Genomic DNA, 16248 nt, shown 5'->3' with positions numbered 1-16248 from the left:
TAAAATCAAGAATACTTTCAAGTTTGCTAGCTCACTTCCAATCTTGTAAGGTGATCATCCAACCTCAAGAAATCTTTGTTTCTTACAGTAGGTTATCATTCTAATACAAGGTAATAATCATATTCAAACTTTGGTTCAATTTCTATAACTATAACAATCTATTTCAAGTGATGATCTTACTTGAACTTGTTTTCGTGTCATGATTCTGCTTCAAGAACTTCGAGCCATCCAAGGATCCATTGAAGCTAGATCCATTTTTCTCTTTTCCAGTAGGTTTATCCAAGGAAATTAAGGTAGTAATGATGTTCATAACATCATTCGATTCATACATATAAAACTATCTTATTCGAAGGTTTAAACTTGTAATCACTAGAACATAGTTTAGTTAATTCTAAACTTGTTCGCAAACAAAAGTTAATCCTTCTAACTTGACTTTTAAAATCAACTAAACACATGTTCTATATCTATATGATATGCTAACTTAATGATTTAAAACCTGGAACACGAAAAACATCGTAAAACCGGATTTACGCCGTCGTAGTAACACCGCGGGCTGTTTTGGGTTAGTTAATTAAAAACTATGATAAACTTTGATTTAAAAGTTGTTATTCTGAGAAAATGATTTTTATTATGAACATGAAACTATATCCAAAAATTATGGTTAAACTCAAAGTGGAAGTATGTTTTCTAAAATGGTCATCTAGACGTCGTTCTTTCGACTGAAATGACTACCTTTACAAAAACGACTTGTAACTTATTTTTCCGACTATAAACCTATACTTTCTCTGTTTAGATTCATAAAATAGAGTTCAATATGAAACCATAGCAATTTGATTCACTCAAAACGGATTTAAAATGAAGAAGTTATGGGCAAAACAAGATTGGATAATTTTTCTCATTTTAGCTACGTGAAAATTGGTAACAAATCTATTCCAACCATAACTTAATCAACTTGTATTGTATATTATGTAATCTTGAGATACCATAGACACGTATACAATGTTTCGACCTATCATGTCGACACATCTATATATATTTCGGAACAACCATAGACACTCTATATGTGAATGTTGGAGTTAGCTATACAGGGTTGAGGTTGATTCCAAAATATATATAGTTTGAGTTGTGATCAATACTGAGATACGTATACACTGGGTCGTGGATTGATTCAAGATAATATTTATCGATTTATTTCTGTACATCTAACTGTGGACAACTAGTTGTAGGTTACTAACGAGGACAGCTGACTTAATAAACTTAAAACATCAAAATATATTAAAAGTGTTGTAAATATATTTTGAACATACTTTGATATATATGTATATATTGTTATAGGTTCGTGAATCAACCAGTGGCCAAGTCTTACTTCCCGACGAAGTAAAAATCTGTGAAAGTGAGTTATAGTCCCACTTTTAAAATCTAATATTTTTGGGATGAGAATACATGCAGGTTTTATAAATGATTTACAAAATAGACACAAGTACGTGAAACTACATTCTATGGTTGAATTATCGAAATCGAATATGCCCCTTTTTATTAAGTCTGGTAATCTAAGAATTAGGGAACAGACACCCTAATTGACACGAATCCTAAAGATAGATCTATCGGGCCCAACAAGCCCCATCCAAAGTACCGGATGCTTTAGTACTTCGAAATTTATATCATATCCGAAGGGTGTCCCGGAATGATGGGGATATTCTTATATATGCATCTTGTTAATGTCGGTTACCAGGTGTTCACCATATGAATGACTTTTATCTCTATGTATGGGATGTGTATTGAAATATGAAATCTTGTGGTCTATTATTATGATTTGATATATATAGGTTAAACCTATAACTCACCAACATTTTTTTGACGTTTTAAGCATGTTTATTCTCAGGTGATTATTAAGAGCTTCCGCTGTCGCATACTTAAATAAGGACGAGATTTGGAGTCCATGTTTGTATGATATTGTGTAAAAACTACATTCAAGAAACTTATTTTGTTGTAACATATTTGTATTGTAAACCATTATGTAATGGTCGTGTGTAAACAGGATATTTTAGATTATCATTATTTGATAATCTACGTAAAGCTTTTTAAACCTTTATTGATGAAATAAAGGTTATGGTTTGTTTTAAAATGAATGCAGTCTTTGAAAAACGTCTCATATAGAGGTCAAAACCTCGCAACGAAATCAATTAATATGGAACGTTTTTTAATCAATAAGAACGGGACATTTCACTTACCGGCGAACCCGTTCGGAACACTATTTTCACCCTCATTTCCAGGATATCCAGTCACGAATATATAATATCTAAAATTCTAGATCTTATTCATCCACTTGTCCGAAACGCCAATCATCCCGGAATAATAGAAGAAGTCAACGAGCTTCGCGCTCGAGTGGTGGCTCTGGAGAATATGGTGCGAAACCTACGAACACCAGCAGCAGCAACAGCAGCATAACCAGTACCATCAGCATCACCACCAACAGCATTAGTTTCACCAACAACAACATCCGCATCCCAAGCCTCAACATCACACTCAGTACCTCGAACATCAACATCATACGCCCCATAGATACCAAGGAATATTAGTAATAATGAGTTAAGATGTATTGACTCATTCTTCCTGAAGAACTATATATGTATACTTTATATATATGGATTGGAACAATAATAAATCTTTTCGTACTAAGCTATTATGTGTGAATCTTAACTAGTATGTACTACTTGGTTAATTCATATCACAATATGCTATGATGTATATCCTTTGTTAACGACTTAACAATCGTTAATCACTGCTTCAACACAATAAACTTCGTTTCATAATAAACCAAGTGTATTACTCAAATACAAGATTGATTGTATACTTCCATTTTTTATATACTCGAAACTTTTTAGAAAAATATTATTCGTGTCTTGTGAATTTCACAAGGATTACACGAGCACCAACATCATACACCAAGGTATATCTATAATAATGAACGATGAACTATTGAATCATAACTTCATTAGCGAAATATTTCGCGACAATTATGAAATCTCTAAGATTTTGGAGATTATTTACTCTCATTTCAACAGCAAATTAAATGAGTTTAATATTATATTACTCATTAAACCTATCTGAAGAATACATATATGAACGTATATCTTTATAAAGATTGTAATTCTTTTGTACAAACTGTTAATTGTGAAAATATTTTAACGGGTAGGTAATACCTGAGAAATATTTAGATTTCACATTAATATGTTACACCGTACATTCTACAAATTCTGATTCAATAATCAGTAACTATACATCCACAAGATATATGTATCCGTTCACTAAAAAGAACAACTATCTTCATACAAATTCAATTATCTATTCTAATTTTGACATATCAGAATCCAAGTAAAGCTTTAGCAGGTGTTATCCTTCTAAAAAAATCACTACATTCATGAATTATATTCATTCGTATTCTATGATGAATTATCACATCAAACCACCGAAATTATCGTTCATTTCTTTTGAAATCAACAACGCCTATTCATCAACCATTAGATCCGTTGACGATTACAATCAGCGTTTAATCATCTAAAAACGAAATTTCTTGAAACCATCTCGGATTGATAACCAATGATTCAAATATGGCTGCATTAAATGCAGAGGAAACAGCAAAATTGTAGATGGTCTCAATGGCCAAAAGTTTTATAATAAAGAATGGTATGTTGGAAAAGCTCAAAAGAAAATTTGGAACTGAAAAACGGATTGAGCTAACCATGGAGGAGACCAAGGAAAAATACAGGGACCAAACCCTATATTCAAAGAATCCAGGTAATTCTGGATCCGATGAATTCTTTAGAGAATATCTTGCTCCAAAGTCATGTTAAAAGCTTGCGGAAAATTTTTCTTCATCAACTTTCGAACTTAGAAATTCCAAAATATCATCATAAATATCCTCTATATTTCTGATGATATCATCATAACGATTCTTGTCCGTAATTAATTATCTCTTTGCGATATCTTTATCACATCATAAAGGAAACTGTATTAGTTTCTATATTCTGTAAAATTCAAGTTTAAATTATGAATGATTTGAAGAAGTGTTGGGAATTGAAGCATGAGTTAGTATAATATAATGACGTCAGGCCAATGTGATTATATTACAGTAAGTCATGCTAAATTTTTAATGGAAGATGATGATTCATAGACTGTATAAATCACCATTCGCCATGTTACACGACTCTTACATTCTATTTAACCTCTAAACATATCAAGAAAATATTTTTCTTGATGATTCGGTCTTTTTCGAATATTCTGGTAATTTGACAAATCAAATCGTGCTATTACCTTTCCTTTCTACTTTATAAATTATGATCATTCGAAACTTCATACCTACGAGTTCTGGACCATTATTCGCTTGACTTGAAGTCGAGAAGAAGAAACAAAAGCATAAAGCTCCGACATATAAGGGAAAATATAAAGCCCGATAACAACACGGAAATTACAAACCGTGTATATCAATGCGTATAGCAACATAAAGACACGGGAGAATTAAAAATACTATAACCCCAAGGTAATTGTAGAAGTAAACAGATTCCTCTGGGGGTAAATGAAAAAGAAGAATGACAGAAACGATAGTCAGAAAAATATCCAGGATAAGAACTGGAAGGAGCATTTTCACAATCTTTGGAAGTATGAATTGAGAAAGAAAGTATAGAAGTGGTGAAGATAATGAAACAGAAGAAGCTAATTTATAGCAAAATTCTAGACACAACAATCAAGGCAATTTTAATTTCCTTAATTACCGGAGAATCAAATCTTATACAGATTATAAAGATTTCCTTTAAATCCCTTGAATTCCAGAAATCACCTTTAATTATGTCAAAAGTTAAGGCAAACTGATATTTTCTTATTTCAAACTTTTAAGATAACTTCATTTATACTCTTCCTATAATCGAATCGTTTTATCCATATTATCCAATGTTGATAAAACAATATTTTCAACTCATATTCATCTTTCTTGTTGTAAAGAATGACAATCTCTATCAAATTTCACGACTATGATTTTCATGAACTCCTCTCTATTTTGTCTACCCTAGCGTGGTGGTATAAACGCTCAAAGTTTAAATGAGCTCGATATTATTCATAACACATTTTATATATCCAATTTACTGAAATGACTTGTATAATATCATCATTTTGAATGATCTCCGCATTAATAATAAAATGCACTTCGTAGAAGAACTTGTAGAAATTATGGTTTGTATGATTTTAATTCTTGAAACAGAACAATATTCTATCCGTTGGAATTCACGCAAGGCCCCGAGCATACCTGGGAACGTGAAAACCAAATAAAACATAAATATCCTCGTCTATGTACGAACAACACCGATTAATGGCAACAACTAAATTTCGGGACGAAATTTCTTTTAACGGGTAGATACTATAACAACCCTCATATTTCCATACCTGAATTGACTAATTTGACTATAGGGTTGTTATCCATACGTAATATATAATTAAATTTGACATTGATCAAATATTTATTTTTAGTCGACACTTTTTGTTAACTAAAGTTTACACTAATTATATAAAATAACTTTAGTTAATATTAATATGTATTATATTTAAAACTATATGAAACATAATTATTAATTAAATGATAAGTTATTTTAATCATTATATATATATATTTTTAGCTTATAAAAAAAGAGATTTTTTTTAAATTAAATAATGAGCCCATGAATTTTGACTAAATATTTTCAAAAACAAAAACTTATTAAAAACATTTTTAACATGTTTTTATTTTTTTGTCAAAATTGGCACCTTTATTTTATTTATATTTTTTCTTTTCACCAACCAATTTTTTCCTATAAATACCCACTTCCATTTCATAAAAACTTGTATCAAATCTTTGGAAAAACTCTCTCACAAACTTGGGAAAGTACTTGAGGTATTTTCTATATTTTTTATCGAATTGCTTTTATTTTTTTTTATATATTCTTTAAAAATTCGAATTTAATATATATAAATTATTTTTACATGTTATAGTTAGTATTATAAGTATTATGATGTATAAAAATAATTTTGATAATTTATGGAATATTATTTATAATTAAATACAAATTATGTAGTATTTAAACATAAAAACAATATAAAATTCGTAATAAAATATTAAATAGTAATAAAAATAATTATAATTTTTTTTTGAGATTATTATACTTTTATAAACAAGCGAAAATTATAAAAATTAAATAAATGGAATGATTAGTATTTAAAAATAATTTACTTTTGCATTATTCTAAACCGAGAGAAATAATAAAGAAAATACAAAATAAATACAAATGTGTATTAAATATTTTTATTAAATTTTTATATGATTAGTAGCATCACTAGATACTTTAAAAAAAATATAAAAATTAATTTTTAGTTATTTTCCCTATTTATTTAATTATAGGCCGATTACAATGGTTAAATAATTATAAAACATTAAATAAATAATATTTTGATATAAAATTTGATTTAATAATTTTTATAACATTTTTAAATAATATAGAACATATAAAAAATATAAAATTATTTATTTAGGTCGATTTAATATTTATTACCTAATTAAACTTGATTAATATAAACCGAGTATATATATAAAGAAAAGTGGGAAATAAATACAAAACTTGATAAAATTATTTTTATAAAATATCCTACTGAATTGTATAATTAACTAAGTTTATAAAAATTATAAAATATAATATTTAATGAATTAATATTCGAATTAACATATATTAGCATGATTTTCGATTAACATAAGTATATTACATATACTAAATTAATATTATTATTATAACTTACGGTTAATAACTAAGTATACTATATAATAAAGTATAATGCTTATAATATAAGTTAATAACAATACATTATTAATAAACACTTATTTTATAACTATACTAATTTAATAATAATAACTTATAGTATATAATATAAGACAATCAAATTGTTAATACATTAATAAATATAATATAACATATATAATAACATATAAACCTAAAGTGAAGGTTAATCAAAGATAATGTACAATTCATGTGAACTTCATCGCTACTCACGGTCGTAAGTGAATGATGTCTAGGTTGCCATTTATGGGTAAGCTTGTGGATCTCGAATGCCATGACTTAGATTCTGGTCAAGAGTCCTGGGCCCCCGTTACATCTGGTCATTCCTGACTTATTTGATAGCAACGAAGTTTGAGTAAAGTTATACAACATCTTGCTAAAGATTAACCCGAACTTTCTAAAATTGGAAAATTACTATAAGTGGAAACTTTCCATAAATAGTAACCTTCCGAAAATGGAAATTCTTTAGTGAACCATTACTATAAATATAGTACTATATACTATTGTCTGTTAGGCAATGTCTGATCATACGTTCTATCTCTAGGTTGAGATCTCGTTCACGTCCTTCCGTTTAATTCTTTCGTGGAATACTCTTTTGTGCTACTAAGGTGAACTTCATAGCCCCACTTTTTACTGTTTCATAACTGTTTTATAACTTTTGGGGTGAGACACATGCTTGCTTTATAATTATTTTACGCTTAGACACAAGTACTAAATTGTTAACTATGTTGTCATGCTTTGATTCATGCTAAATCCCTACCGTAATATCGTTAATTGCTATGTTTAAATGCAAACTTAATTATTGTGAATAGGCCTATTGAGAGTAACGTCTCTAACCATTCGATCGTTGGTCTTTGGTTACATAATAATGATTCCATGACACTGACAGTACAAGGTGTTATAGGGTAAACTTTTTAGTAGCGATATTACAAAATGCAGCAACACTTTTAGATTGATATTTCTATATCAATCAACTTTAAACTAAATCTTGTGGTCTAAAACTTTGGATATTATTTATAAACCTGTGAATTTCACTCAACCTTTTTGGTTGACACTTTAAGCATGTTTTGTCTCAGGTGATGATTGAGCTAGCTGTTTGCAACTTTGTGATGATAGATTTGATGCTTGCATGGAGTCCACATCGCATATTATATTTTAGTTCATAATCATTTATTTTACGTTTTAATAATAATGTAAACATGTATTACTGCTTTCGCTATTTTATTAACAAAGGTTTTATTTAAAAAGTCTCATATAGAGTCGTTCTCGTTTATACAACTGTGTTATGATATGATTGGTCATAATTACCCCTGGTCTATTTTGAGGGGTGTGACAAACTATCCTATGGTTGAATATGTTTTTGGTTCTGGCTACTGATTCCCTGGTATTTCGATAACAGAGCTCCGCACGAACTATTCAACAAACCAAGTAGCTAGGCCGACTACGGAGAGACAGGATCCTTTTGGTCCCCATATAATTGGCGACTGTTCGGAAAATCCAGCAACCAAGTCCGTGTATAATTGTCTTTCTTAGACACTACTAAATTCTTGTGAATAAGTTTGATAAAGAGCAGTATTGCCTGATACCAGTTCCCCGGCAGCAGCGCCAAAAACTATACTCCCCCTTGATATGGCCGAAACGGACGGTTTTGTTTGTGTGGTGTCATCAGGCCGCATCACGTCAGAATCAACCATCAAGGGGGTGGGTACTGTTTTAAATATATATTTAGCGGGGCTTAAATCGTACTACTCCTTAGTATGAGTAAAGGAAATATGACCTAGAGTCTTATTTTTGAGGTATCAATAGAATCGAACCTATATTTAAGCCTAAGATAGTTAGGAAGGATTAGTGGTTACTTAATTTTGGGATTTTCTAATTTATAAGACAGATAAAGTAAATGCGATAAAATTCGTAATTCAGATAAGGTTAAAGTGAGTGCATACTATGACTTCATCAGTTATTCTGCCGAGATTATGGAATGCTGACTCATGAATAGGCAGAGGCCTTGTATTCATTACACTGGTCCTAAACGCCCCTGTCATAAGACATGTTACTGGGTACTGCGTTAGGCTTGAAGATTCTGAATAGACAGCAACGTCCCTTACCCCCAACGCCCGTGCAGTCTGACTACAGGCATACACATTCAGACGGCTCATCCAATAGAGTGACTCGGTTGGGTGACGTATTAACATTCCACAATGATCTAAAATTTCTTAAGCATAATATAATACATGGTTTACCATATCCGAGAGACGTGATGTGTTTCAATGATTTCATTAATGATTGGTTTTAAAAGATAGTTAGGCCCTTTACAAAGAGTTCACCCATAAAGAACACCATGGCCAAGTCAAGCTGACTTCCATGAACACGTTCGGTTATCCTAACGATCCAATCTTTTATGTGTCTAAACAAACAGTTCCTTAATTAACTAAGAATCCCTCAAGTGGGGTGCAATGCTTGAGACCGCGTTATGGTGCAGTGTACTAATCAACACTAACCGGGTTCCATGGCCTTACTTAGCAGAGGTACAGCTTACAACAACCGCTGTGCTTCAGCGTTGTCATAACCCGACCTTAACCATAAGGACGAATACAATAACATATGATTTCATCTCGAAGTATTGACCTCTATATGCGACGTTTTTCAAAAACTGCATTCGTTTTTACAATACAAACCATAACTTTTATTGCAAATACAAGGTTTAAACAAGATAATAATGATTATCGTTTAGCGATAATCTTAGACTTACAAACTTTACATGTGATAATAACAATACGACTTCCAACATATTTTACATTACAAATCCTCCGATATGCAGTTTTATTTTTGACACAAATATGCATACTCAAGATCTTGCTTAAATTCAACATGTTGCAGCGGAAGCTTTTAGTTATCACCTGAGAATAAACATGCTTAAAACGTCAACATAAAGTTGGTGAGATATAGGTTTAATGCCGGCAGCGTTATGAATATAGACCACAAGATTTCATATATAAACGTTTTAATAAAAATATTCTAAGTTGTTGAGCACTTGATAACTATACTTAACATTTAATCAACGTCGCATATTCCCTTTATTATGAAATCTTACTACACCGTACCAAGTGTAGTCACCGAAACGAAGTAATGTGCAACCGTTGAATACTGGTCGTCCAGTCCGGTTGGGGTTGTCAGGCCCGATAGATCTATCAATAGGATTCGCATTTACAATACCGCATGTAAATAGTAGTTACCAAGTTACAGGGAGATATGCCAGTGGTACAACTCAACGTAGAATATATAATTTTAATCACTTGTGTCCATAACGTAAATCATAAAATGCATGTATTCTCATCCCGAAATATTTAGAGTTTAAAAGTGGGACTATATACTCACCTTTTCCTTGAAGGTATTTAACTCAACTTGGTCTCCGATAGATATCACGAACCTAACCATATATATAATATATCAACATATTTTCTTTTCAAGTAATCGTTACATATATATATATACTTATAATACTTTTAATATTTTCTTAGTCCGTAGTTAGCAGTCTGTTGTTAATGGTCCACAATTAGTTGCTCAATAAAATAAATAAAGACCCCATCGTATTCGTATTGATCAGAATTAATCTCGACCCATGGTACCATGTTGTCAAATGACGTGTTGCGTACATAAAGTACCGTGTTGTCAGATGACGTGTTGCGTACAATCATGAGGTCTTATGATTAATCTTCTCGTGTTGTTTACGCGTGGTCCTGAAATATATAAAATCAAATCATAAGTAAATATATATTAAATATTATGTTAATTAGCCAAGATATGATTAATCCGATTTTGTCATAATATGATATATTACAGGTTTTGAAGTGTTTTAAAAATCAAATTAGAAGGATCTATTTAGTTTGCGAACAGGTTTGAAATCATTCAAACTATGTTCTTGTTGTTAAAAATTTTATAACACAAAATAAGATAGCTATATAAATATGAATCGAATAAGATTATGAATAAGGTTACTACCTCAAGTTACTTGGATAAAGCTACTGGAAAAGATAGAAAATAATCTTGATCAAACTTTCTTATGATGATTATAGGTTGTTCATGAAGCTAGTTCTTCGTGAGTATTTGCTGAGATTGTGAAGAACACTTAGAGTTCCTAAGAGTGTGTTTTTGGTTAGAGAAAGATGGTTGTAAGAATGAAATGAAAAACCAAGGTGATGGTGATACTTATAGGACAGTCTGGTTGTTGAGGGAACAAGGACAAATTATTGTGTTGAATTTTTGAGTAATAATGTATGCTAGCTTACAAATAAGATTCCCTCTTATCTAGGGCAGATCTAAGGCTGATAAGGATATTGATTTGATGTTTATTTACCAATAGTAAATACGTATAGATGATGGGTATGATACGGTAAAAGAAGCTTAAAATCGGGCTTTTATTTTAGGTCCAACCGGGCTAAAAATAAAATTTTAAGACATTTTTAATAAAGCAATGTTAGCCCAAATAAAATCGGGTTTTTATTTTAGCTCGACCCCAGCCAGGGGCTCTGCCCCTTGGACCCCGCTTATCGGGGGCGCTGCCCCCGAACCCCCGTCATAATCAAGATAAGTTCAAACAAGTGTGCACTCCACACTTCCCCAAACTTGTTCGATATTTATCAAGATTATTTTGGTTACAAATTAATCCCATTACACTTAAATCATATTGGTGACATAAATCACAACACATTATAGATTGTAAGTATATATGTCAAAGAACGTTACATATAGTTATCGTTTTGAAAACTTAAGTTAGTGCTCTCAAAGTATACTTATAACTCGTTGTTGTTAGTTCACAATGAAATGTTAAACCATCCTTAAATCATGTTAAATATGTATAGATATGTACATATACATAATCGTATAATTATCGTGTGTTATATAGTTCGTGATATCATCGGTCAAATTGGACGATCAACCGTTGTGTAAAACTTTTTTCAAAAATATAAGTCTCAACAGCTTGGATTTCTTATCATGTTGGTATGGTTTAATTTATGTAAATATTAATCTCATAAGTATAGAACGATCGGAAAATTTCGGATCGTTACAAGCGTGCACGTACGAAGTTTATATGCTTGGTGACTACACTAGCATGGTCTGGGACCGACAATGTACTAAGGGTCTAGTCAGATGTTTCACTACGAAAGAGTCCTCAGTCGAAATCCAAAGCTCGATAGACTTACTACAACCGGTGTGCCTCAGTCGATCTTACGTTGTATCCGATAGACTTCTCTTACCAAGGGGTGACACAGATAGTGTACTCTGAATCGGGGTTCGCGACTTCCCAATAACAGAGCCGATAACTACGTTCTATAATTTGGAAAAGCGATTGAGTTTAAAGCATAATCAGAAAGCATTTCAACAGCGTACACAAACCATAACATTATTTCGACATTAAAACTGCTTACATCATAGCATATACTAAAGATAACTACTCGCTAATCATGGCAACAATATCATAGAACATAGAAGACATTATATAAAGATAAGGGATATAAGTACCAGTAGATTAAACGAGTTCTGAATACAAAAGTGACAACTTCAAGACTCCAGACCGCTCCTAATACAATCTTCAACGTTCTTCTCCGGGTACTAGGTTTCCCATACGGAGTCGAAGGCCTTGAGAGTATGACTAATATTGTACAAGAGAGAGAAAGAAGTGAATTGAAGTGTGTGTTGGAATGAATGACAAAGACCCTTTAAATAAGCACAAAATTTGCCTGCAAACGGCTGGCAGGCTGTTTGCAGGGCCCGTTTGCTGAGGGAAGCCGTTTAATGAGGCCGTTTGATCTGGGCATTTGGCTGGCTGTTTGACACACTGGCAGGCCGTTTGGCTTGCTGATTCCCTGGATCGTAACTTGATTTCTTGTCTTTCACCGTTTTCGCTCTAGAATCTTCGTTTTAGCTCCGATACTTTTGATTATTTTTGCACCGTCTTCGTAATTACTTGTTCTTCAATTTTAAATGACGAAGTGGGTATTTTGCCTTCAAAGTTCGAATATTTCTTGTTTTTGGGCCTTAATACCGGGGTGAAAACGTGACTTTTTAGCTGATATCAACCACAATGTGAAATGATGATCTCAACAGGGTGGTTAAACGTCCACCCACCATCATCGGACTAGCCGATATTGATGGATCAAGGGAGGTGATGTAACACCCCAAAATTTGATACCAGAGGGAGCCGCGCCGCGTGGTTCCTGGCCACGCCACGACTTTACGCCATATCTAATGGTTGTTTGTTTGAAAAGCTACTAACGTCAAGTTGAACTGTGAGCCACGCTGCGGGGAAGAAAGGTCGTGCCGCGCCTCTTGCCTTGAGCTGAAGGTTGGTTTTGAGATACCTACTGGTGCCAATTTATACTACGAGTTGCGCCGTGGGACAAGGAGCCGCGATGCGCCTCTCTGCAGGGCCAAATGCTGAATTTTGATATTTTAAAGGTTTAAGTGAGGGCAAGTTGGTCTTTTCACATGAGAACGACCTTATAGCAGATGGATCAGTTCTAGTTCCATCCTAATTGCATTTTTAACTCAACCAAACACTCTCAAACTTTCTGGAGTGAGAAACCCAATTCTTGTGAGAGAAAGCTTGTTTTGGAGAAGAAGGAGGTTGAATCTCCCCAAAGTGCAAGAGTTAACCTTGTTCATCTCGTCTCTAGCTATCTTGTGATACTAGTGTTAAGTCCTAACTTCGATTTTCTTCCAATTTGGTGTTAGGGTTTGAGATTTGCATGTTCTTGATTTAAACCCATCTAGCTCACAAATGGGTGTTTGAAGCTAGATGTGGGTGTTGTTGACCCTTGTTGGTGGGTTTTGGGTTGAAAATGTTTTGGTCATGTGTAGACTTGCAAATTGGGCATAGTCACAAGTATTAATGATTTTGTTGGTGAATAGAACCCAAATGGGTGTTCTTCGTAGTTGATTTTGGTTGTAAACCCATTTTGGGTCAAAATAGGTCGTTTGGTTGGTTTGGGTCATGAAGTGCTCCTAGCACTTGACCATAAGATGGATTTAGTTGAGTTTGGAACCAAATCACTAGCTTTTGGTGATTTGGGGAGTTTGGGTCTTGTTTGACCTAGTTGGTGTTTTGAGTGCAATTTAGGTCAAATTAGCACTTGTGGGTTTTGGATCAAGCTATTAGTGTTTATAGTTTGATGTTGTATTTGTGATAGGTGACTTGCTCTTGGATCAAGCTTAAAGTCCTAGAGAGGTTGTGACTCGCCTAATTACTCAAGGTGAGTGGAGTATTTATATGTATGTGTGTATAAACTGTTTGCTTGCGGGTTGGTGGCGAGTACTATTCGATTGTGTAGGATTTTGCTCTTTGTTGGTCACTTAGTGCATTGTGGTGAGTGATGTCCCTAATAATGACTCGCTCTTTGTTGGCCACATTATGCTTGGGGGAAAGTGGTGAGTGCGATTACTTTGAAGTCCACTCTTTGTTGGCCACTTGTGAGGTTGTGGGAAGTGTTACCAATTGAGACCACACTTTTCGTTAACCACATTCGGGTGTACATGGTGGTGCCATCCGGGAGGCAACCTTTGTTGGCCATGTACACGGGTTGTTGGTGCTATTCATTTGATGATTAGCACGCTTGGGAATGGTTAACCATTTTTGCGTTGTAAGTTGTATTTCGAGTAGTGTAGCGTGTTATATTCTTGTTTATGCAATTAACATGCTAGCTTGTACTTTATTGTGTATATTTGCATTAGTGATGCTATCTTGTATGCAGTTTGTGTAAGTTGCACAAGTAAGTGATTTATGTATGTATGCATATAAGTATTGCACTCACTAAGCTTTGTAGCTTACTGCTTCGTTGTATATATTTTTATAGATTGTGGCACTTCGAAGGACAAGGGTAAGAGTTTGGCCTAGTTTGCTTGTGGCGGATTTTGGAAGGCACTTTTTGGTAATGGTCCTGATGGTCATGCTCATGAAGGGGTCGTTTTGGTTAAACTTATGGGTCATGTGTACTTGGTGACGTAAACACTAAACTTGATGTGTTGTTTAAACTTGTACTAGCATTTGAACAAGTGATGTAATCAAATTGTTGTTGTGATGGTATATATCAATGTTGTCAAAAAAAAATGCGTCAAATTTTACAAGTTAATTGTTAAATTGGTTTGAGATCGTTTCAAGTAGTATCAGAGCATGACCTAAGGGAGCTAAGTTGCCTTGGGATGGAAGCCTAGACTTAGGTTGAATGGGCGTTTTGCATGACTTGTCGGGTTACGGGACCGCGGGATTGTTGTAGGCACTTTAATGCTTGTGGTTGTTTGATTATGTGTATCCGGTTAACATCAAGTGAGATGGTCGTTGTATCAAGGTGTTTGATAGGATGCGCAAGTGTATTAATGATTGGCCACCATTAGTACGGTTACACGTCGTATCAAATGAATGAAGTACGACGAGCGTCAAGCTAGATGGGGGTTGTTAAGCGTTTTGGCGTGCCTTTTATTGTGTTCTAATCTATTTTAATTTATAGAATGAGGACACGAAGTGGTGTGGATCGTTACGGTCCGAGTAATGAGGAGGTAAATAATGATGATGATCTTACGGCCAAGATTGAGGCCGCGTTTGAAAGCTACTCATCGGTGTTTACCGATAAAGTCAAGGAGGTTCTTCAAGAGACTATTGAAGAACAAATAACCGATCTCCTTCGAGATCAAGTAAGTGTAGTGGTAAGGGAGGAGTTTGATAAGAGGCTTCCAAAGCCTCAAGGTGAAGAAGGTGTTGATGAGGGACCGCTTAATCTAGGGGTTCCCGACAATGGTGGGTTTAGTTACAAGGACTTTAAGTTCACTAAGCCGCCACTATTTGAAGGGAGTCCCGACCCTCTAAAAAGCACAAGATGGATTTTGGACGTTTAAGGTTGTTTTCGGGTGTGTGGATGCCCACCCAACAAAAAGATAAGGCTTGCTACGAGCCTAATGAGGGGTGCGGCAAAGACTTGGTTAGATGACAAAATCCTTGCGATGGGTGAAGAGCCGTTTGTTAACTTGTCTTGAGATGATTTCAAGACCGAGTTTTTCAAGGACTATCGCACTCAAGTCGATCTCACCTGGATTCGGAAGGAGTTACGAAACTTGCTTCAAGGGTCTATGGACCTAAACACTTTTAAGGCTACGTTTCTTGCTAAGGTGTGGTTTTGTCCCGAATATGTAGGGAACGACCGAATGTTGATGGAGGATTTTCATAAGGCTTTGAATGATGATCTTCGGGCAAAGATTAGTCTTGGTCACGTTAAGACTTTTGTCGAGTTGTTTGATGTGGCGAAAGGTTTTGAACCCGATGATCCAAAAGTTAATGATGTTACCTCGAGCAAGAGGAAGTTTGAGGCAAGTAGTGCCACAAATAATCGCTCTGTAATAAGATGAA

This window comes from Rutidosis leptorrhynchoides, chromosome 5 (assembly GCF_046630445.1).
Source record: "Rutidosis leptorrhynchoides isolate AG116_Rl617_1_P2 chromosome 5, CSIRO_AGI_Rlap_v1, whole genome shotgun sequence".
In the NCBI taxonomy this organism is placed as follows: Eukaryota; Viridiplantae; Streptophyta; class Magnoliopsida; order Asterales; family Asteraceae; genus Rutidosis; species Rutidosis leptorrhynchoides.
The sequence above is the reverse complement of the archived record's forward strand: the minus strand, read 5'-3'. Positions refer to the sequence as shown.